Source organism: Anabrus simplex, chromosome 2, assembly GCF_040414725.1.
Source record: "Anabrus simplex isolate iqAnaSimp1 chromosome 2, ASM4041472v1, whole genome shotgun sequence".
Taxonomy (NCBI): Eukaryota; Metazoa; Arthropoda; class Insecta; order Orthoptera; family Tettigoniidae; genus Anabrus; species Anabrus simplex.
Genome location: NC_090266.1, coordinates 695,688,159 through 695,712,878, shown reverse-complemented (window position 1 = coordinate 695,712,878; position 24,720 = coordinate 695,688,159). Strand labels below are relative to the sequence as shown.

Here is a 24,720-nt window from a genome sequence, read left to right as displayed (position 1 = left end):
ACAAGAATAGCAAAGGCATTGAGTAAATTATGGGAGACGTTTCAAAGTTATAAATGGAAAATTCTTTTTCATTTGATATTTAATAATGCATGAATAACACAGTGTGAGTGAATGAGTCAACTGGACTGTACAATAGATACACATGGGGTTTAAATTCGAAAGAAATATATTCAGGGAACTCTACTTCAAGTAACCATTTCGATATGGAATGGTGTTAGTCGTTGTTCTCCGTTGTCTCATAAACTTCTTCCTGCTACTATGTACAACTTCATACATGGAATGATTGATATCTTAATAAATGATTTTGTTCCACTCTTTAGGGAAATGAGTCAACTTTCACGATTCAACCATTTTCTTCAGTAGAGGACTAGAGAAAAATATTTACCCTATATTTAATTCCTGCTGTTGTTGTTTCATTTAGAATTAATCTGTAAATATCTTTCACTATAATAGAAATATTCACCGATTCCCAAAATTTCCTCCAGAGGCGTGGTTATAGTCTTTACATTACTTTTCCTTCTTCTTCTCCTTTTCCTTCCCTTTCTCCTTCTCCCATCACTTTCCCCACCGATTCCCAAAATTTCTTCTAGAGGCGCGGTTATAGTCTTTACATTACTTCTCCTTCTCATTTTCCTTCTCTTTCTCCTTCTCCCACCACTTTCCCCACACCCTTCTGGGGTCTCGAGTGCGAACTGCGATACGAGTGGATTTGACCCAATTTCCGGCTGGATACTCGTAGCCTTTACAGCACTATATAATGAAATGCACTTGGATATTTTTCTCAGGACAAGGGAATATTACTCCAGAATTGTTGACTTCAGACACGGGAAAGAAGTCATGTGTAATCGATGTAATACTCACTGGATTATTTAGGGATATTGCCTTTATCGTAATAATAATCAACATCATAATCATACTCATAATCATAATAATCGTTATCATTATCACTATTATTATGATCATCATCACCTGGCACAGTGGCTGACTGGTTAGTATGCTGGCCATTGGTCCATGAAGTCCTGGATCCCATTCCCGACCGGGCCGAAAATTTTAACCTTCACTGGTTATTTCATCTAGCTCGGCGACTGGGTGTTCGTACCACCTTCAACATTAGACTTCATTCTAGTTGGGATGCCATCCACACAGGCATGCAAGTTTCCCGTGGGTGTCAACGCGAAAGACCTGGACTTGGCTTCTCCAGAGACCTCGCGCCAATAATTGAAGTGTGAAGATGGAAAAGCCCTAAAGTGACATATTGGCGAATTGTCTTTTTTTTGCTCGGAATTGGATGAAAGAACTATACGGCTGGAAGTCTGGAGACGCACAATGTGAATTTCCAATCATTCACCATGATAGGAAGTCTGGCCCTTTCAGCCAATTACAGACAAAAAATATACAATTCGCCATTGTGGCACTTTCACCCTTTATCCATTTTCACTCTTCAATTATTAATTTTCTCTTTCTAGTTAAAGGATATGTCAAACTATATTTTATAAAAGTAATATACTCCAGTGATCGCGGTCGGTAAAAGTAATAAACTTGCACCAGGCCATACCAGAAGACATATAATGAAGCATAATGAAAAATAATGAAACATCAACGATAATATTAAAGCTTATATCGACGGCTTACTTCTAAAACCTCGTGTCTCTCAATGCACTTCCTATCCATTTTCTTCCTTAAGACTGGTCATGCCTCCCAGCCACGCATGGATGTACAGTCCATCAGAACAATTTTCGTTGTGTTCATTTTCCTGTGGGAGAGTGAAAGGAAAATGAACCTTACATACATTAAACTTTAGGAGTGCTTAAATTTGCCATGAAAAGAACATCCCTACAATACGGTGTGGTAAGGTCCATTTTCCTTTACATATTAGCATAGGAAAATGAACACTACAAAACAGGTTTTGATGGATTGCATATAAATATGTGGCTGGGAGGCGTGACCAGTCTTAAGGAATATAATGGGTAGGAAGAACATTGTAACATACGAGGTTTTAGAAGTAATCCGACGATATGTTTTCCGTTGTACATTATGTTCCGTCTAACATGGCCCCTATCGCGTGATGCTCCCAAGAGCGGGACTAGTGTGGCCTCTGTGGGAAGCTTGTGGCAGTATTAATGTCTTTGAATCCAGCTCAAATCAGGCCAAGTGTTAAAATAGGCTCATGTTTCCGTTTTCTCGCCATAACGAAAGAGGCATTTCAACTAGAGAAGGTTTGATCTGTAATGTGATATGATGTGATGAGATGAGATGATATGTGCTGTAGTGTGATGTGGCGAATGTGATATCATATGATGTAATGAAAAGGGATGTGATGTAGTGTGTGATATAATACTATGTAAGGAGATGGTATGTAATCATAATGTGGTGGGATATAATGTAGGTAATGTGATGTGATGTGATGTGATGTGATGTGATGTCCGGATGCGGTATTGACGCACGTATCAATGCTGAAGGAGAGTATTTTGAACATTTTCACATGATTAATTTACTATGTAGAATTTTATAAAATGAGTTCTAACATGGAAATAAAGCGTACCCGGACTCACGTCTATCTATATATATATAAAATAACATGTCCTGACTGACTGACCGACTGACTGACAGACAGATTCATCATCGCCGAGCCAAAACTACTGGACATAAAGAAATGAAATTTTGAGGATAGATTTATCTTACATTGTAGGTGCTCACTAAGGTAGGATTTTTGGATATTCCGTCGCTAAGGGGGTGAACAGGGGGGAGGGGGTGAATTTCTGAAATGATTGTATATATACCTCAACAAACTTAGTTTAAGCACGTAAAAATTGATATTTCGAATCTTCTTCGAAAATAAGGAAACACGTACTTTTTTCGGAAAATCCTCTTAAGGGGTGTGAAAAAGGTGAAAATGGGGCTGAGTACCTTTCATGACGATACTTATATCTCAAAAACTGAAGATGTTACAGTCTTGAGAATGGGTATTTGAAATCATCTTTAAAAATAAAGAATTACATATTTTTTGTTTTTGGAAAATCTAAGAGGTGGTAAACAGGACCCACCAAGGGAGTTAATTTTTAAAGTGAGTATATCTACGATATATCTCGAAACCGTAACATGCTACAGACATGGAAACTGGTATTTGGAATCTCCTGTAAAAGTAAAGGAACACGCACAAAGTGTTTTTTGAAAATTCACTTAAGGGGAATTGTTAAAGTGGGTGACTCTTTAACATGAGCAATCTATATTATATCACAAAAACTTAACATATTACAGACGTGAAAATTTGTACTTTTAATCTCTTTTAAAAATATAGTAACATGCATTTTTTGTTTTATGGAAAGAACACTTTGGGGGTGTGGTAGTAAAATGACTGAAAGAGAGTTGAATTATTTTTATTTGGAAGCTGATATCTCCAAAACTGATGATAATACAGACGTGAAAATTGGTATTAGGAATCTTATTTAAATATAAAGAAACATGTTTTTGTTTTTGATAAAAACACTTAAGCGGGGGTTAAAATGACTGAGAAAGGGTTAAATTTTTTCAGTGATACTGGAATTCCAAAATTGAAGATATTACAGACGTGAAAAATGGTATTTGGGGTCTCATTTAAAGATTAAAAAACACGTATTTTTTTCGGAAAATGCACCAAAGGGGGTTGTAAAAAGGAATGAAAAGTGAGTTGAACTCTTTTTATGAGGATACTGATATCTCAGAAACGGAAGATGTTACAGACATGAAAATTTGTGTTTGTAATCTTCTTTAAATATAAAGAAACACATATTCTTTTGTTTTCGAAAAATCGACTTAAGGGGGTTGGGTGGGGAAGAGAACAGTAGAAAATGTTGAATTACTTTTATGAGGATACTTATATATCAAATACTGAAGATGTTACAGGCGTGAAAATTGTTATTTGAATCTCCTGTAAAAGTAAAGGGACACGCATAATATATTTTTTGAAAATCCACTCAAGGGGTAGTGTTAAAGGGGGTGAATTTTTAAAATGAGCATTTCTACCGCATACCTATCAAAACACTTACCACATATTACAGACATGAAAACTGGTATGTTAAATATCTTTTAAAATTAAGTAACATGAATATTTTGTTTCGGAAAAACTTAAGGGCTGGGGTTGGAGAAAGGGCTTTAAAAGTAGATGAATTCTTTTTATGAGGATACTTCCGGTATATCTCAGAAACTGAAGATGAGATGGACACGAAAATTTGTATTCGGAATCTCCTTCAAAAAAAGAAACACGTATTCTTTGTTTTCTGGAAAATCCAATTCAGTGGGGGTGGGGCAGGATAAATGAATTGAAAAATGAGTTGAATCCTTTGTTTGAGGATACTTATATCTCGAAAACGAAGGATATTACGGACGAGGAAATTGGTATTTGGAATCCCCATTAAAAGTAAAACACACTTATTTTGTGGCGGGGGAGGGGTGGAATGTACTTAAGGAGGTGTAAAAAGAGTTGAATTAGTTTTATGAGGATGCAAATAAAAACTGGAATTAAAACAATACAGCCCTAATGGGGTTTTGACTGGGGGTGAGGAATGATGACAAAAATATGCATTTATATGAAACGGTTTGAATTATGAATTATGAAATTTCATATGATGTCCTAGATGTTAAGTAACAGCAGGCTTGAAACAAATTTAACCTATCAGAGAATTAAATGGGAGTTAAGATCCGAAATCAAATATATTCATTCCTCCCTCCGAAATGGTTTAACGAACGAAGACAAAATTCCAATTCCAATTCTTAGGTGTGAAACAGGAAATATTTTATTACGATTCAACCAAAAATTGTTAAATTATGTTAGCTCGGTGAATGAAATTATTTATCCCAAAAAACTGATTGACGTACAAAGTTGTAATTTTACTAGAAGGGTGTTCTTTTATATTCTAGGTGTAAAATATCGTATACTTCAAAGTATTTTTCCCTTAAGGCGGCTAGATGTTGGTTGACCCTCAAAAACACAATATCCATTCTTCCGAAACCCTTTCTGGCACTAAATTAGTTTTTTTTATGAAGGTAGGTCTTCTATGCCCTAAATGTCAACAAATATTTAAAATCATTCACCCCTTAAAATATATTCTATCCTCCATTATTGTTCGACGTACAAAACCAAAATTTAACAAGCTGGTCGCTTTTACATCCCAGATTTTAACTACGATAGGGTTTTAAACATTAAATTCTTCCGTATGCGGTTCAAATGAGTGTTAGATCCGGAAATAAATAATCATTCCTCCAAAAGCGTTTTACAGGCTCAGCTGACAGTGGACTTCCCAAAAAGTGAAATCTTGAATAATAATAATAATAATAATAATAATAATAATAATAATAATAATAATAATAATAATAATAATAATAATAATAATAATTGTACCGGGCGGTACACCTCCACTCCGCTAATTTAAAAATTGCGCCAGGTGAAACTCCTCTGCTGGAGGAAGTCTGAACTTTATTGACAGTATTAATTTTCTACCTTCTCAAAAGATGTCACCACGTGGAAAATTTTGAGTTTTTGAACTGTGTCATTTTTGATGTGTTTTTGTTTCGCTTGAAGTAAGAAGTGTGAACTTTCTCTTCTAGAGGACACTACTGAAGATCTACAATAGTGCAACCTAGTGCGGAGTCAAAGAACTATTTTTTTGGAGAAAATTTAATTTCAAGAGTTTGTTCTTTGTTAAATTTCCTTCTATCATTGTTTAAGTTGGCAATATTTACCCCTTTCTTCCCCTTGTGTTGAACCTAACCAATCCCGAATTTCTTAAATTAATTTCTATCCAATCAGATGTATCTTCCCCCAACTTTAATCTGTTGCGGGGTCCTATCCAATAAAGAGTTTGTGGGAGGGTGTTTTCTTTCCCCTAACGCCTAGAAACTTCCGCGAGAGTATTTAAACTGCTGATTTTTGGGTCTCTAGGCCACTTCTGTTCCATCTTTCAGTGTGTTAAGTACATAGCAGGGGGCGGGAAGCGCCTCTTTCTTCTCCAGCTGTTCAACACAAGGTAATGGCCGATTAATAACTTCTTTCTTTGCTAGCTCAGCAGTTTAACTTTCGGGGCGGGTTCTAAGCGTTCAACCATGTAACCTTTTCCTAAAATGTAACTTCTCTTTTCATCTATTCTCTTGTAAAACGACATATTGGGATAGAGAGTGCTAACCCTCTCGAGCTCCCACTCACATTGTCTTGAGGTGAACTTATTTTCTCAACCTATTCTTCGTTAATGTAAAACAAATTGTTCTTTTCTTAAGTCACCTCTTTAGCATGGGATTAGCCCTTGTATTAACGGCCTAGTGCCAAGTAGGTCTTAATCAAAATGTATTAGGAGTGCAAGTTCGCCTCCTCTCAAATTGTTATTTTAGAGGTCATTTAATTAACCTGCTTTTCTTTTAATAGACCTCAGTAGATTGGGTATTTTACCCCTGTGTTTATGTCCGTTGAGGACAACTTGAAGGTGGAGTTTGGTGTGGCCTGGGAGAGGCTTAAATTTGAGAGCGAGTGGCTCTTTTGAAAATTCTGGGTTGTATGCCTCATGGAGGTTTTTCAGTGTAATTTGGAGCAAGGGCTCCTAGGTATAAATGGGGTTTTCTCCCCCTCTGTTAAAACTTGTGTTTGAGGTAAAACTGAGCTGATTGCCCAAGCATTGTGAAGTCAGGGCGCGAAGCCCAAATTCTGTAAATATTGTAACTAACCCCTTTTGAATTGCTACTTTGTACCTGCCCTGCTTGTTATTTCTTTGTTTTCGAAAAGAAAATATAACATTGTTAACTTTTAAATTAATTTTACATTGCACTATAATTTCGTAGCTTGAAACCCATTCACACCCGCACCTTCTTTCACCTCTACCTACCACGGAAAAGTCCGTAACAAGTGGTAGCAGAGCGTGGTTGAATGGGTCTCAATTTAGCCCCTTTTGACGGCTACACATTGTTTTGATCCGAACTCTAACCATTTTCTCAGTTGCTGGAATTTTTTGACCTTTTTTAAATTGGTCTGTCATCATGCCCGGCCCTCGCGATGTTCTCCTTCTTAACTATTTGCGCAAGGAGGAGTTGATCTATGAATTAACTATCAGAAATGTGCAATCTGGAGGCACGGTTGCAATAGACACTAACAAACTTAGAGAGTCCCTTGATTTGCCCATTTCTATCCCCAATTTGGGAGAGAAAGAAATTGACGACTCTCTTTCCACGATCACGGAGAATATTACTGGGCTAGCTTCTGTAGTTAGTTTTTTTGATGAAAATGATCCGTCTCCTAATCAAATTAAGCGTGTGCAAGGCAGGCTATATCATTTTTCGAATAGGGTTAACGATCTGTTGTCTCTAAAACTGAATGATGTTCAGAGGAAGGAAGCTAGTACGCTCCTGGAAAATATTTCCGAATTATCTAGTAAGGTCACTCAATTGTTAACTGGGGAACTTCCTCCCAAATCTGATCAACCCACCATAGTAAATGCAGGTAGTGAGGAAGCGCCTCCCAAGGGAGAAGTTAATAGAATAACCGTTGCTGCTCAAACTATCCCTGCCCCACTGGACAACGAGTCTGGACGCCGTGCATCGCTGAGTAACATCCGTTCTGAATTAACTTCCTTGCCATTGAAACCTTTACCTACTATGTCACCCGGGTTTAGTAGCTTGCCTCATCCATTGGCAATGTTGCTCAGAGGTATATCTAAGTTTTCCGTTAATACCACCAGTGACGTAATTTCATTTTTAAGATTTCTAGTGGAATTTGAGGATCATGCCCTTGTTTTTTCTCTTTCTCCATGTCAAATCTTGCAAATTATCTATCCGTATGCTATTGGTATTCTCTCTGATAAAATCGTAAGAGCCATTGCCGAGCAATCATCTATTGAGGATTTCCATGCCCATTTGCTAGCTAACTTCATCCCTGCTAGGGCCAGGTCCTCCCTTATTCAGAAGTACTATTATCGTGTACAGCGCTTGGATGAAAACTTGGCTGATTTCATACAGGACATTAAGTTTTATACTAGGGTGTTTGCCCTTCATTTTCCTGAAGATCAGATTGTACAGGCTATTGTAGAGGGAATTTCACCTCCCTATAGGTCATATTTGTGTTTCGCGGCGTGCCCGCAAACTTTCTCGGAACTTGAAGCATTGGCCGTCTCAGCGGAAGGAGTTAGATACGCCGATTCTTTGCGTGTCGCGAAAGAACCCCCGCCTTCCATTAGTAATACTCGGCCTCCACCTCGCCGATCAGTCACCCCCCGTAAATGTTATGCTTGCGGGTCGCCTGACCATCTGCGCAATAAGTGTCCTCTGATCAAAACTAGTAGGGCAAATAATGGAGCTGGTTCATCACAAGGCTGTTTTAAATGTGGGGCTTTCTCACATATCGCAAAGAATTGTCCCAATTCGAATAGCACCCCCTCCTGCTCAACTTCTGGTGTAACTTCCAACAACAATCAAAAGTGACTAGTGGCTGCGGCTGAGTCAACTAATTCTGCTTCCCAAGGCTCAGCCCCTGGCAAAAAGGTCGAGAATTCAGGGAACGATAAGTCTTCGAATACATCTTTTGAATGCCCCAAAGAGTGTCTTAGGATTGCGGCGGATACCCCCGCACCTGTTCCTTTTCTTAAGATTGAGTTAAATAACGAGCCTATAACAGCTCTCTTAGATTCAGGCAGTGTTTGTTCGATTATTTCGGCTGAATGGTATTCTAAATTGAAATCGGTTTGTAAACTTCCTGACTATGTCTCATCTTCTATTCAATATGTTTCGGCTAATTCATCTCCATTAGAAATTCTAGGTTCCGTACTGGTCAAAATTCGTATTTTTAAGTTTACTTGGAAAATTAAATTGTTTGTGGCTAAGCACCTGTCTTGCCCCATTATATTGGGAGCTGACTTTATTTCTCACACTGGTCTTGTGCTCGATCTCCAGTCTAGGTCGTGCACATTCAAATTTGCTTCTAGTTGTAAAATACCACTATTAAAGTGTAATTCTGTGTCATGTTCTTCTATTTCGCCTACCCAGGATGAGATGTTGTTAGACCTTAGACATCTACCTGAGGAGCAGGCTGATAGTATTCGCAAACTGTGTCAGTCGTTTCCCGAGGTGTTCTCTGATACTCTTGGTGTTACTGACCTTATTGAATACAAAATTGAGGTCACGGATTCGATTCCTGTCCGTTTTCCACCTTATAGGCTATCTCCACCTAAAATGAAGGCTCTGAAAGAAATTATCGATCAGATGTTGAAGGATGGTATTATTAGGCCCTCTAAGTCGGCGTATTCATCGCCTATTTTTCTAGTCCCGAAACCCCAAGGAGGCTTCAGGCCTGTCATTGATTACAGGGCTCTCAATCGGAAGGTGGTGTTGCAATCTGTGCCCCTTCCTGACCTTCATTCTTGTTTTTCATGGTTTCGTAAGGCCAAGTTCTTCACTATCTTGGACTTGAATCAGGCCTATAATCAAATTCCCCTTGCCGAAGAGTCTAAACACCTTACAGCGTTTGCCACGGACTGGAATTTATATGAATACAACCGCGTGCCTTTCGGGCTCCCTACGGGAGCAGCTGTGCTCACTAGGCTACTAGATAAGGTCTTCTCCGACATCAAATTCGAGTACTTATATCACTATTTAGATGATGTCGTCGTATTTTCAGAGACTTTTGAAGAACATCTAGATCATTTGCGAGAAGTTCTCGATCGCCTTCGTAAGGCTGGGTTAACTGTTAAGTTGTCCAAGGTTGCCTTTGCTAAGCCCTCTATGTCATTCCTAGGGCATATTGTGTCACCCGATGGTGTAGCAGTCGATCATTCTAGAACACAGGCCATCCGTGATTTTAAACCTCCCAAGGACATTAAAGGTATCGCCAGGTTCATTGGTATGGTGAATTTCTTCAGGAAGTTCATTCCTAACTTTGCTAATAGAGCGGCGCCCTTAAACCTTCTTCGTAGGAAAGGCATCAAATTCGAGTGGGGACCTTCTCAACAAGCCGCTTTTGAAGACCTTAAATTAGCACTTTGTAATGCCCCTGTACTTGCTATGCCTGATTTCTCGAAGAAATTCATCGTCCAAACCGACGCGTCGTCGTCAGCAGTAGCTGCAGTCCTTCTTCAAGAGACTGAACTAGGGAGGCGACCTATCGCCTATGCCTCTAGGACCTTGTCGGCTCAAGAAGCCAAGTATTCCATCTATGAGCTCGAAGGTTTGGCAGTCTTATTCGCCTTAGAAAAGTTCCGTCTCTATCTGGAACACGTCAAATTCGACCTGGAGACAGATAATCAAGCATTAAGCTGGGTCTTAGGTAGGCCGCGTCGTACTGGTCGTATAGCCCGCTGGGCTATTCGTATTTCCGCCTTCCAGTTTGATGTTAGACATATCAGAGTACCGAAAATGTTGTTGCTGATGGACTCAGCCGTATGTTTCATAACGACGTCGAGACCCACGAACCGGTCGACAGTTCATCACCTCCCGAGTCCATACTATCTGGTGTTAATGCCATCTTAACAGATGCTCCCATGCTTTTTAGGGATATTGAGAAATACCAACGTGAAGATCCGACGCTGGCTCCGATAATGGAAACCCTTTCTTCTGGGGAACATGTTGTCCCTTATGTTCTGAGGAATGGTGTTCTATGTTGCCCATCGAGGCATGATAGGATGATGAAAGTTGTCGTTCCAGCTGTTCTTGTACCTATGATCTTCAAGTATTATCATGAGACCCCATTAGGAGGGCATCTTGGAATCTTTAAAACTCGTGAGAAGATTCGTGAAATGTTCATCTGGAAAGGTATGGACGGTGAAATCCGTGAACTTGTAAAAGCTTGTAAATCTTGTTTGCTCAGTAAACCCACCATGTCCACCAAGGTAGGCCTTTTGTCTTCGCATCAAGCGTCGCGCCCCATGGAACGTCTGTATATCGATTATGTAGGACCCTTCCCCCAGTCAAAGGGTAATGCTAACAAGTTCATCTTTGTGTGCGTAGATGGTTTTACCAGATTTTCTTGGTTATTTCCGACTAAGCTGGCTACCGCTCAGTCTACCATTACCTGCTTAAATTCTATTTTTGCTTCTTTTGGTCCGTGTCAATATATTGTATCTGATAATGCTAAGGCTTTTACATCTAATTTATTTCGTAAATTCTGTTTTGACTTATCAATCTCTCATGTAACTACTTCTGCTTATTACCCTCAACCATCTCTGGCTGAACGGGTTAACCGTAATCTCAGGTCCGCACTTATTGCCTATCATCATGAAGATCATTCCAGGTGGGACACGTCCCTGCATTGGATAGCTTTTGCTTTGAATTCGGCGGTTCATGAATCTCACAAGTTTACTCCAGCTTCTTTGATGTTCAAGTTTGTTCCCAACTCGCCGCTCTCTAACCTCTGGTCTCTGAATGACATTCTACCCGAGACAATAGATCCGGATAACATTAAAGATCTTTGGAAGAAGGCTAAAGCCAATCTTAAAGTGTCTCATGAAAAGGTTAGGGAAAGGTATGATCGTGGACGGAGACCCACCCCTTTGAAGGTAGGTGACCAGGTTATGGTCAAAAATTTTGTTCCCGCGGGCAAGCTTGCCCCCAGATTTCATGGGCCATGCATCATTCTCGATTTTCTCACACCGGTTACATTGTTAGTAAGCAATCCAGCCACCGAGAGAATATTTAGGGTTCACCTGTCACAGGTGAAACCAGTGTAAATTTTGTGTCAACTTGCTTCATATAATTTGAAAGGAATATGAAGGTTATATTTTTTTTTTGAGTTCAACTTTTAAGGCATTCTGCTCCTTCTATTTTATTTTATATGTAAGCATTTTTTGTAAACCTCCCCGATTGTTAAACTGCCATCCTGTCCTTGCCACGGCCATTACCACGCTCCCGTCTCCTGCTTCAATACACACAGTGGCTTGACTTATGCCATGGATATTTGCACGCCGCTGGCCCCTCAACCTCTCCACAAGCCTGTACCCTCAAAAAAGATGATGGTCAAACACAATTCTGCCGCCAAGCTTTAATGTTTCAGTGCCCCCGCAGCCGCGCGGCGCCGTGCAGCTACTGGAGCAGAGGACGGGCCCCCTCGGCCCCAGCGAGGACGACGTGTGCACGGCGAGCCGGAGCTCTCCTCCCGGCCAAGGCTGATGTGCGGCGCACGACCTGCTACTTGCCCGCAGCCTGTATATGTTCACCGCGGGCGCGGCGTGCTTCAACACCTCTGCTCCCCTCATATTGCGGGCGAGCGGTATCTCAGGGTACTTGAGGGGTCCGAGCGGCCTCCTTTGGACACAAGCCGCAACGGCCGGTCTGGCCATCCCACTTCATCACCATCTACTACATGAACAGTTACTATAAGTAATGACTACACTTGGGAATTCAACTGCAATATTTGGTGGACTTTGAAAATTTTGTTTCCTTCCCTTTCAAGTATAAAAAGTTATCTTCATAAATTCAACTTCTACAAATATAAAGACTTTACTTCATCTACAACAACAAAATTTTGAAACTCAATCAAACCAAATTAAGAAATCTTATAAATGCTTCTGCAATCAATCTTCATATCCACAGCATAACTTGGACCTTGTTTCAAACAGATTTCATGTGTCACCCCTGGAGGAACTTTTGGGGGGGGAGGTCTGTACCGGGCGGTACACCTCCATGCCGCTAATTTAAAAATTGCGCCAGGTGAAACTCCTCTGCTAGAGGAAGTCTGAACTTTATCTACGCTGTTAATTCTTTACCTTCTCAGAAGATGTCACCACGTGGAAAATTTTGAGTTTTTGAACTGTGTCATTTTTGATGTGTTTTTGTTTCGCTTGAAGTAAGAAGTGTGAACTTTCTCTTCTAGAGGACACTACTGAAGATCTACAATAGTGCAACCTAGTGCGGAGTCAAAGAACTATTTTTTTGGAGAAAATTTAATTTCAAGAGTTTGTTCTTTGTTAAATTTCCTTCTATCATTGTTTAAGTTGGCAATATTTACCCCTTTCTTCCCCTTGTGTTAAACCTAACCAATCCCGAATTTCTTAAATTAATTTCTATCCAATCAGATGTATCTTCCTCCAACTTTAATCTGTTGCGGGGTCCTATCCAATAAAGAGTTTGTGGGAGGGTGTTTTCTTTCCCCTAACGCCTAGAAACTTCCGCGAGAGTATTTAAACTGCTGATTTTTGGGTCTCTAGGCCACTTCTGTTCCATCTTTCAGTGTGTTAAGTACATAGCAGGGGGCGGGAAGCGCCTCTTTCTTCTCCAGCTGTTCAACACAAGGTAATGGCCGATTAATAACTTCTTTCTTTGCTAGCTCAGCAGTTTAACTTTCGGGGCGGGTTCTAAGCGTTCAACCATGTAACCTTTTCCTAAAATGTAACTTCTCTTTTCATCTATTCTCTTGTAAAACGACATATTGGGATAGAGAGTGCTAACCCTCTCGAGCTCCCACTCACATTGTCTTGAGGTGAACTTATTTTCTCAACCTATTCTTCGTTAATGTAAAACAAATTGTTCTTTTCTTAAGTCACCTCTTTAGCATGGGATTAGCCCTTGTATTAACGGCCTAGTGCCAAGTAGGTCTTAATCAAAATGTATTAGGAGTGCAAGTTCGCCTCCTCTCAAATTGTTATTTTAGAGGTCATTTAATTAACCTGCTTTTCTTTTAATAGACCTCAGTAGATTGGGTATTTTACCCCTGTGTTTATGTCCGTTGAGGACAACTTGAAGGTGGAGTTTGGTGTGGCCTGGGAGAGGCTTAAATTTTGAGAGCGAGTGGCTCTTTTGAAAATTCTGGGTTGTATGCCTCATGGAGGTTTTTCGGTGTAATTTGGAGCAAGGGCTCCTAGGTATAAATGGGGTTTTCTCCCCCTCTGTTAAAACTTGTGTTTGAGGTAAAACTGAGCTGATTGCCCAAGCATTGTGAAGTCAGGGCGCGAAGCCCAAATTCTGTAAATATTGTAACTAACCCCTTTTGAATTGCTACTTTGTACCTGCCCTGCTTGTTATTTCTTTGTTTTCGAAAAGAAAATATAACATTGTTAACTTTTAAATTAATTTTACATTGCACTATAATTTCGTAGCTTGAAACCCATTCACACCCGCACCTTCTTTCACCTCTACCTACCACGGAAAAGTCCGTAACAATAATAATAATAATAATAATAATAATAATAATAATAATAATAATAATAATAATAATAATAATAATCTACTTTCAGTTTAAAGTCGTAGCGAAACACGGGTACCTTGTTGGTATAAGATATTTTCTTCTTCTATATATGAGGGATATATCCTAAAGTTTGTCCGTACCTTATTGTTACAGCCTGTATACTGTATAGGCTTACATGGCGTAACTTATACCGACAATAAAATCAGGGATGCTTTTCATATCATGTAAGGAACGATGGCGCAATCAGATTGGCAGATCAATTTTTTCGTTTTGAAAAAAGTAGGTTAATTTCTTACTTCCGCGCACGCGATTCAGATTGACGAACTTGCCATATTTCCTGTGCAAGAGCGTAAGCCGCTGCTCGCTGCTGTGCTTCAGGGAAGGGAAGAGAAGAGAATGGGAAGTTTGGTTTCTCGTTCGTTTCGCTCAGTCACTTCCCAGCCTGAGTAGACAGTGTTGTCTACTAAGTTGCGGTAGAAATTGGTGAAAATGGCCCAGTTTCGATATATCAGCGAAGAAACAGCTGTTCTGTACCTAGCCTCTGGCAAAGTATGAGAAGCCACACAGATTTATGGTGCCCGTCACCCTTTGTGTCCTTTGACAGGATGGAATGGGACCTTCTTCCTCAAGATGACGTAAATTTACTGATCGCATGCATGCCACAGCGTGTCAGATACCTAAAATTGCCAGAGGAGGCCATACACCGAATAAATTTCTGTAATGCTTTTGTTAAATATCATCCCTGAATTTCAAAAAAAAAAACATTGCGGTGTATGTATTGACCAAAGGCTATATTTACGAGTAAAATGAATATGTTTATGTAGGGAGATTTCACGAGAAGTATGATAACAATAACGAATATGGTCATCGTTTGAGGAAAGAGTTACTAAATCTTAACTCATTCCTTCCAGCTACAGACTTAAATTTTTGCTTTACCTCACACTGACACAGATAGGTTTTATGCCGACGATGGAACAGGAAAGTGCTTGGAGTGGGAAGAAAACAGCTGCGGTGTTGATTAAGGCAAAGCCCCATCATTTTCCATGTTTGATAATGGGACACCATGGGAAACCATCCTCAGGGCTGCCGACAGTGCAGGTCGAACCCACTATCTCTCGAATACAAGCTCATAGTTACGTGACTCAAAACGCGTAGCATTTCGCTTGTTTACCTACAGACTACTTTTACAGGAGTGCAGCTGAGAGACGTGAAAAACATTACTTTGTACGCCGGAATTCATAATTCTTATATCGACGGCTTACTTCTAAAACCTCGTGTGTCCCAATGCTCTTCCTATCCATTATTATCCTTTAGACTGGTCACGCCTCCCAGCCACGCATAGATATGCAGTCCATCAGAACTATGTTCGTTGTGTTCATTTTCCTATGCTAACGTGTAAAGGAAAACGAACCTTAAATATATTATACCGTAGGAGTGCATAAATTCGCCATGCAAACAACATCCCTACAATACGGTATGGTAAGATTCATTTTCCTTTACACTTCAGCGTAGGAAAATGAACACAACAAAAATTATTCTAATGGACTGCATATAAATATGTGGCTGGGAGGCGTTGCCAGTCTTAAGGAATATAATGGGTACACGGAGCATTGGGACATACGAGGTTTTAGAAGTAAGCCGTCGATTTCTACTTCTATCCTCAATGAACAACTCATTGATATTTAAATTTAAATTTTCCTTTAGGAGCAGCAACAACACAGCGTCAAATTATGAAGAGCAGTAATATGTAAGTAACAACTAGCACAGGATACCCGTGCTTTGCTACGATTTAAAACTGCAAGTTATATTTTCAATGTTTTACAGTTTGTGGAGTCCGTTGTAGGTTGAGCCTGTAAATACACTCTTATTTCATACGTCAAACAGTTTTGGAGGAATGATAATATATTTTGGGATCTAAAAATCATTTGAACTCCATAAAATTGGAATGTTTTTAAACCCTATCTTATTTGACATCTAGAACCTACCAACATGTGGAATTTTGACTTCGTACGTTGAACAGTAATACAGGAAGGAATGTTTTGGTTAAGGGTCAGAATGTTTTACAAATATTTCTTACTTAACATCTAGGACATAGAAGACCAACCTTCGTGCAAAATATTTATTTCGTACCTGAAAAGGTTTCGGAATAATGAATATTTCATTTTTCAATCAACCCTATCTAAAGCCCTTGCTGGAGAAATATTTTGAAGTATACAGTATGATATTTGAGACCTAGGGAATGAAAGAACAACCTTCTTTTAAAATTTCAACTTCGTTCATCAGACGGTTTGAGAGGGATCAATAATTTCGTTTCTAGAGCTAACGTAACCTAAACCCTTAGAGGTCGGTAGGTTTAAAAATAATTTATATTTCACGTCTAAAATATAAATTTGTTTTTACGTTAATCAGTTTCGGAGGAATGAATATCCCCACTTAACTCCCTGAGAGGTACGCTTTTTTAAAAAAATTCTTTTACGTAACACCGAGAACATAATTTGGAATCTTCACTTCGTAAGTCAAACGGTTTCAGAGAAATGAATATTTCTGCCATCCGTACAGCCCCCCCCCCCATTCCAACCTGAAGACGAACCCCTAGGGATGTACTGTTTAACTCTTTACTGCATACTGTTGCCCTCAGGCAACATATAATTTTTCACCTGTATAAATGGATACAGATTGTGGACAGAGGTAGTTTTACGGCACACCTTCAACTGTACAGTCAATTAAAGATATATACCAGTTAAGAATTGCTGGTAAATCTATAACACTGAAAGTAAGTTGAACATTGAAGCTTGAAATTATTTTCACCAAACGAAAATGAAAAAAATTCATGCAGTAGAGGGGTAAATATCAGTTGTTATTTAAAATCTAAGACATAAAGGAGTAACCATTATGTCCACCTTGTGTGCCTAGCGGTTTGATAGAAATGAGTATTTTTGTAATCATGCCTCACCCCGCAGACAAAATCCCTCAGGGGTGTATTGTTTGAAGACCGCTTATTATTTAAAATCTACGAGAGAGAGGACCAACAATTATTTGAAATTTTAACATTCTAATCAAACGGTTTCAGGGAAACAATCGTTTTTGTTATTAGAACTCACCCAACCCCGTTCCCGACCAGTCAATAACCCTTAGGGGTGTATTGTTTTAACACCACTTCCTATTTAAATTCTAAGACATATAATGGAAACCATCACGTGACATTTCAATATCGAATGTTAACGGTTTCAGAGAAATGAATAATTTGACATCAGGCCCCACCCTATTCGAAACACATTAGAGGTGTATTGTTTTCAAAAAATGCTACAATACGTACTTCATTATTTGAGTTGTAGAGTCTTTATGCTAAATTTCAAGAAAATCTGACTTAAAGTTTTGTTTCCAATACGAACTTTTATACCCACGTTTGATTGATTTGGTTGATTTCCAAAAAGACAAACAGACAAAAGAAGCATGTTTAATTGTTATATTTTGGAGTACTTTTGGCAACAGACGTGTTAAACAACGTTTCTCCGTATACAATTTTAACCCCATTATCACCTCTTTAGTGGGCTGAATTTTGAGAAATGCCTTCTTAGTGAGAATCTAGTTTACGAAATTAAACCTCTGGCCAAATTTCATATATAAAGTTTCAGCGGTTTCGGCTAGGTGATGATGGAACAATCAGTCAGTCAGGACAAGTTATTTAATTTTATTTCTTTATTTATATATTTTAATTTTGTTGTTTGATAGTGGTTTAACATTCTACTAACACAACGAAGGTTTTCGGTGGCGTAAGAATAAGTTATAGAAACAGCATTTGCCTAGTGTGAAAATGGGAAACCACGGAAAACGATCTTCAGTGCTGCCGACGGTTGGATTACAACCCGCGATCTCCTAACTGCAAGCTCACGGCTACATGTCCCTATCAGCATGGCCAACTCGCTCGGTAAGACAAGTGTACAGATAGTTATTAATTTAAAATAAGAAAAATACAAACATCTGCAAAGAACACAAATATACACAATAAAAACTGTACAGCAAAGAACAAATAACTTACATACAAGCGAGGAGAAAGAGAATAGAACAGTATTCCTAATATTACTGGGAATGAAGCAAAAAGAAAAATGAAGCGTAGTTATGTGACAAATATCATGACAAAGGGGAGTATGTGAAAAGAAGTTTTCTAGGTTCCTATTGAGAGATAAGGTACAATACATTGCTGGAATAAACATAGAGACGGACCTCTGGGTAAGAGAATGGCGGGAATAGGGAATATGGAAGAGGGTCTTCACTGTGGCACTGCGGAAATAGACGTGACTCTCACAGTGCTATACTTTCCTTTCCCTTTTGCTTCTCCTTCTTCTTTATCTTCTACTTTCTTTGTTTTAAAGCCCCGAGTGGGCTTTGATCTCCTTCACATTAATGGCCCGTATTTTTGTATATTCATCCTCTTATAAGGTCTTATTCCGCCTCCCCTCGTCACTTTTTCCTTAATCTTATCTTTCTCATTTCAATAATAATTTTATTCAACACTTTCCTTTGGCTATTCTCCCATCCCCCATAGGCCTGCGCTTCACATGGCCAAAGCAAATCAGTCGAAGAGACTTCACAAATAACAATATGTCACTGTAAAATACAGTTGGTTTTCAATGTGTTTTACGTCGCACCGACACAGATAGGTGCCATGGCGACGATGGGATAGGAAAGGACTAGGAATGGGAAGGAAGCGGCCGTAGTGTTAATTAAGGTACAGCCCCAGCACTTGCCTGGTATGAAAATGGGAAACCACGGAAAATCATCTTATGGGCTGCCGAGAGTGGGGTTCGAACACACTATCTGCCGGATGCAAGTTTACAGCTCCGTTCCCCTAACCGCACTACCAAGTCGCCCGTTATACAATACAGTAACCTATATTCTAGATCTAGAGAGTGTAATGGAAACTTATGCCAAAAACGTGAGGGGTGTATAGGAAGTGTATTTGCTACAATATGGTACAGTTATCAACGTCCTGTTACTTTACAAGAGGACAAACGTCGATGTTTTCCGGATTTTTTTCTTACGTCACATACTTGGCGTGTTTTTGTAAATTTATACGTACTCACTGTACACCGGTGGCCTTCAGACAAACATGGCACTGGTACCTGTGTCTATGACACAGAACAATTGTTTGTAAACAACAAGTTACATAATCAATTCGCGTGCTTGTTGTGAATCACTATACTACTCTGACCTTCTACCAGGCGCGTTGTGTAAGTCACTAATGCTGCGCGTGTTTTTACCTGTTGTATTACCGTCCATAAAGTATTGTATTTTATAGCGTACCATCATAGTACCTACAGTACAGAAATGGTTTTCATGCATGACTTACAAATATATTTCTCCTCTCTCTCGTATGAGTTTCGAACCCCACTCTTGGCATCCCTGAATATGGTTGTCCGTGGTTTCCCATTTTACACCAGGCGAATGCTGGGGCTGCACTATATTAAGGCCCCGGTCGCTTCCTTCCGACTCCTATCCCATCGTCACCATAATACCTGTGTGTTTTGGTGTGACATAAATCAAACTGTAAACAAAAAACGCCTATGAACACCTCATTGACACAGTGAATCAGTTTGACATTATAAGTTGCGCATTTCAGTCGGTGAACCCCCGATGAATTTCCGTATTAATTTCTCGAATGGATGATCGATTGAGACTGTGAAATACTAGTTATACAGAAATACAATAGAAAATAATAAAAGCTAATAACGTTTAGATAATTCATAAGATATGTAAATGGACGCCAACTTGAATACTTTTCCGGGCGTGTATCATTATTATGAGATGTTTAAAATACAATAATCTCTTTCTCCAATCCACTTTTATGTCTATTTTCTAAATAATAGACTTGATTAATTCTAAGTAACATTTCTGATCTCTTCATAAACTGATCATCCGATTAAAATTGATTGTCATCATCATCATCATCATCATCATCATCTGTTTACCCTCCAGGGTCGGCTTTTCCCTCGGACACAGCGAGGGATCCCACCTCTACCGCCTCAAGGGCAGTGTCCTGGAGCTTCAGACTCTCGGTCGGGGATACAACTGGGGAGAATGACCAGTACCTCGCCCAGGCGGCCTCACCTGCTATGCTGAACAGGGGCCTTGTGGAGGGATGGGAAGATTGGAAGGGATAGGCAAGGAAGAGGGAAGGAAGCGGCCGTGGCCTTATGTTAGGTACCATCCCGGCATTCGCCTGGAGGAGAAGTGGGAAACCACGGAAAACCACTTCCAGGATGGCTGAGGTGGGAATCGAACCCACTTCTACTCAGTTGACCTCCCGAGGCTGAGTGGACCCCGTTCCAGCCCTCATACCACTTTTCAAATTTCGTGGCAGAGCCGGGAATCTAACCCGGACCTCCGGGGGTGGCAGCTAATCACGCTAACCACTACACCACAGAGGCGGACAAAATTGATTGTACCCTATCAAATTTCATTTTTTTCGCGAAGTTGTCTCCCATTGACTTACAGTATTCACAATTATGTGGTGGTTGGTAGAGTAGTGTAATGTGTGTGTGTATCAAGATGTTTTAAAGATACGAACACCCACTCTCCGAATATCAGAGATTAACAGGTCGAGATAAAAATACTCGCCCCGTCCAGAATGGAATCTGAGACCCTCTGAACCGGAGGACCCGGCACTGAAAATTCAGCAAAGGAGTGTGGTTTGGGTCAAGTGCCTGTAAGCTTGCATTCGGGAGATAGTGCGTTCGATTTCAACTATCGACAGCCCTGAAGATGGAATTGTCCATGGAAGAATAAATGTCACAACTTACATCGAAATACTTACATTAAAATAATTTATTCTGAAGATACCACAGATTAACACCCGTTCATTTTTTACACGAAAGCACACGTACCCTGACGTACAAACTTCCATTTGTAACGGTATGGACTCTGAGCACCTCTTGCTCCTATGTGTGATAAAAGATTCCTCTCGGTGATAGTTTGCAGCCTACTAATACCTCAGTTTCAAGAAATAATTATTTCCAACGTATCCTGTTTATTAAGATATTTCTTTCTTCCTTTCTTAATCTGTTTACCCTCCAGGGTTGGTTTTTCCCTCTGACTCAGAGAGGAATCCCACCTCTACCGCTTCAAGGGCAGTGTCCTGGAGTGTGAGACTTCGTGCCGTGGATACGACTGGGGAGGATGACCAGTACCTCGCCCTGGCGGCCTCACCTGCTATGCTGAACAGGGGTCTTGTGCTTGGGATGGGAAGATTGGAAAGGATTTATAAGGAAGAGGGAAGGATGCAGCAGTGGCCTTAAGTTAGGTACCATCCCGGCATTTGCCTGGAGGAGATGTGGGAAACCACAGAAAAACAGTTCGAGGACGGATGAATTGGGAATCACACCCACCTTTACTCAGTTGACCTCCCGAGGCTGAGTGGACCCCGTTACAGCCTTCGTACCACTTTTAAAATTTCGTGGTAGAGCCGGGAATCGAACCCGGACCTCCGGGAGTGACTGCTAATCACGCTAACCACTACACCACGGTCTGTATCCGAGAAAATTGAGTCTTAAATTCAGCCTACGTTTATTCAGCATTATGTTATTTCTGAAATATTGAAGGCTGTTCCTAATTTTTCAAGATGTTCGTTCAGTTTTATGATGTTCAACCCCAAATTTAAGGTTCTGAAATAAATGCACTTCCGTAATCATTGTACAGTTCATCAACTAACGTTTACTTCTGTCATTTCTCTCCTGTTTTTAAAAATATTTAATTTGTATATGAATTATACAATATTGTATTTTCATTCCTTTTCATTTTAATTTATATTTTCACTACTAGGTGCGTATGTTCTGAATTATTAATTCTAAAGATATTTCAAGAATTGTACTCTGGAAACAAGAAAAAACAATGTGTTGTATTTGCTTCTTAGGGAAATATTACCTACATGGTCTTCTTTGAAGTTTACTATGAGGAAGTAAAGAAACATCCTTTGTTAAAGAAATAGTGATATTTACAGAATGTTCAGTATGGTGGTTAACCACTTGCTTATCGGTCCTCGTGCTCCTGCTTCAGAGTAATGCAATTTCAAATGTAATTTTACACCACTACTGTGTGCTTAGGAGTGTCTATGAGGTTCTGTTGACATTCTTCATCCGAGAAGTAAGTCATTCTGACAACCTTTAGTAGACAAGAACTTACATTATACCATTCCTTGAATGCGTATAAGTATAGTTAGCGATTAGGGTAGATAATGATATCCTTTTGGGAAGTTTAATTTAGCTGTTTAGCAGCCTTGAGGAATTCTTCTTCAGAATTTTGTATAAATATCGAGTTGATATATACTAGTTTCTTGAGATCTTTAAAGTCACTTCAAGGACGAATACTGGAATATTTTGAAGGAAACAGATCAATCCACATTTCTTTTCACCCCCGCTCCCTCTAAACCAAAACCTATTAATTCTTTAGCTTTGCGTGAGTCAAGATATCTGTGTCCACATTACCACAACTATGCAGATCATAATGACAGTAACTTCTAATGGGGTAAGTTTCTTCTATTTTCATCGCTTTTGGTGTCTGTCTAGTATTTCATGTCGATCGTGTTTGCAGTTAGTACGGTAACACAATTGACCACATTTTGAGCACGTTGCGGTGACTTTTAGAATGAGACGTGAGTACTCTATGCCACTTCTAACGACATCAGTCTCTTTTAATTTAAACATAGGAATTTCATTTTGTCCGTATTGAACTGAGAAAGGATGTTAGGAAAAATTTAAAACGGTCCACCTTTTCAATACAAAAATGTTATATTTATTTATAACATGTATTTGCACTTGGAACTAGTTTCGACGCTGTGTTTGCGTCATCATCAGCCAAAATGTGGGAAATAGGCAAGATGTAGGCATTTATATTACACAAAGCGTTACATTAAACAATACACATCTTATAAGGAGATAAAAACAGGGACGAATATAGAAACAAATGAATCGTTGAGAAAACAAAAGTTATACATATTAAAAATAACCTTAACCACATATCTTGCAGTGCGAAAGTGTTCTTCTTGAATGATTCCTGAATATAAAAAACACACGCGCACACATTTCTGGAGAGCCAGCAGGCAGGACAAAGTAAAGTGAAACCTTAAGAATTCTTCTGAGAAGAGTTCCTCATTTTTTCTGTTCCGACTAACTAATGAAGTCTCCCTTGAGTTCCTGATAAACATACATAACAGGAAATTCTCCTTCACTCTCAACAATAGCTCTAAAGACCAACGGTAAAATTTTTATTTTAAATATTGTGCAGAGACGTGAAAGCATGATTTTGAACATGATATAACTCCTTCATATAACCCAGTTTTTTAATACAAAGTGTTGCATTAAATAATACACAACTTACGAGGAGCTGAAAACAGGGACGAATGTAGAAACACATGCATCGTTGAGAAGGCAAGTTATACATATTAAAAATAAGCTTAACCACATAACTTGCAGTGCGAAAATATTTGCCTTGAATGATTTCTGAATACAAAACGCGCGCGCACACACTTCTAAAGAGCCAGCAGGCAGGAAAAAGTAAGGTGAAACCTTAAGAGTTCTTCTGAGAAGAGATCATCATTCTTTCTATGATCTGACTAACTAATGAAGTCTCCCTTGAGTTCCTGATAAACATACACAACAGGAAATTAAGCAATACACATCTTACAAGGAGATGAAAACAGGGAAAGTTATACATATTAAAAATAACCTTAACCACACATCTTGTAGTGCGAAAATATTCGTCTTGAGTGATTCATGAATACAAAACACACGCGCATACATTTCTGAAGAGCCAGCAGGCAGGAAAAAGTAATGTGAAACCTTAAGAGTTCTTCTGAGAAGAGTTCATCATTTTTTATGTTCCGACTAACTAATGAAGTCTCCCTTGAGTTCTTGATAAACATGCACAACAGGAAATCCTCATTCACTTTCAACAATAGCTATAAAGACCACGGTAAATTTCATTTTTAAATATTGTGCAGAGACGTGAAAGCATGATCTTGAATATAATATAACTCCTTAATTTAACCCAATTTTTTACACAAGGTGTTACATTAAACAATACACATCTTACGAGGAGATAAAAGCAGGGGCGAATGTAGAAACAAATGCATCGTTGAGAAAGCCAAAATTATACATATTAAAAATAAGTTTAACCACACAACTTGCAGTGCGAAAATATTTGCCTTGAATGATTCCTGAATACAAGACGCACGCGCACATATTTCTAAAGAGCCAGCAGGTAGGAAAAAGTAAGGTGAAACCTTAAGAGTTCTTCTGAGAAGAGTTCATCATATTACATAGCTTCATTAACACACCATTCTGTAGATCTACAGAAGAAGTTATATCATGTTCAAGATCATGCTTCCACATCTCTGCACAGTATTTAAAATACAATTTACCATTGGTCTTTTATAGCTATTGTTGAGAGTTAAAGAGAATTTCCTGTTGTGTATGTTTATCAGGAACTCAAGGGAGACTTCATTAATTAGTCGGAACATAGAAAGAATGATGAACGCGTGCGTCTTGTATTCAGGAATCATTCAAGGCAAATATTTTCGCACTGCAAGTTGTGTGGTTAAA

General features: G+C 39.3%; 1 long non-coding RNA gene across 2 annotated transcripts in view; it reads right to left on the bottom strand.

Annotated features, from left to right (window-relative positions):
* The window catches only part of LOC136863038 (uncharacterized), a 639,732-nt gene that overhangs the window by 362,448 nt on the left and 252,564 nt on the right, over nt 1-24,720 (bottom strand). The window lies entirely within an intron of this gene.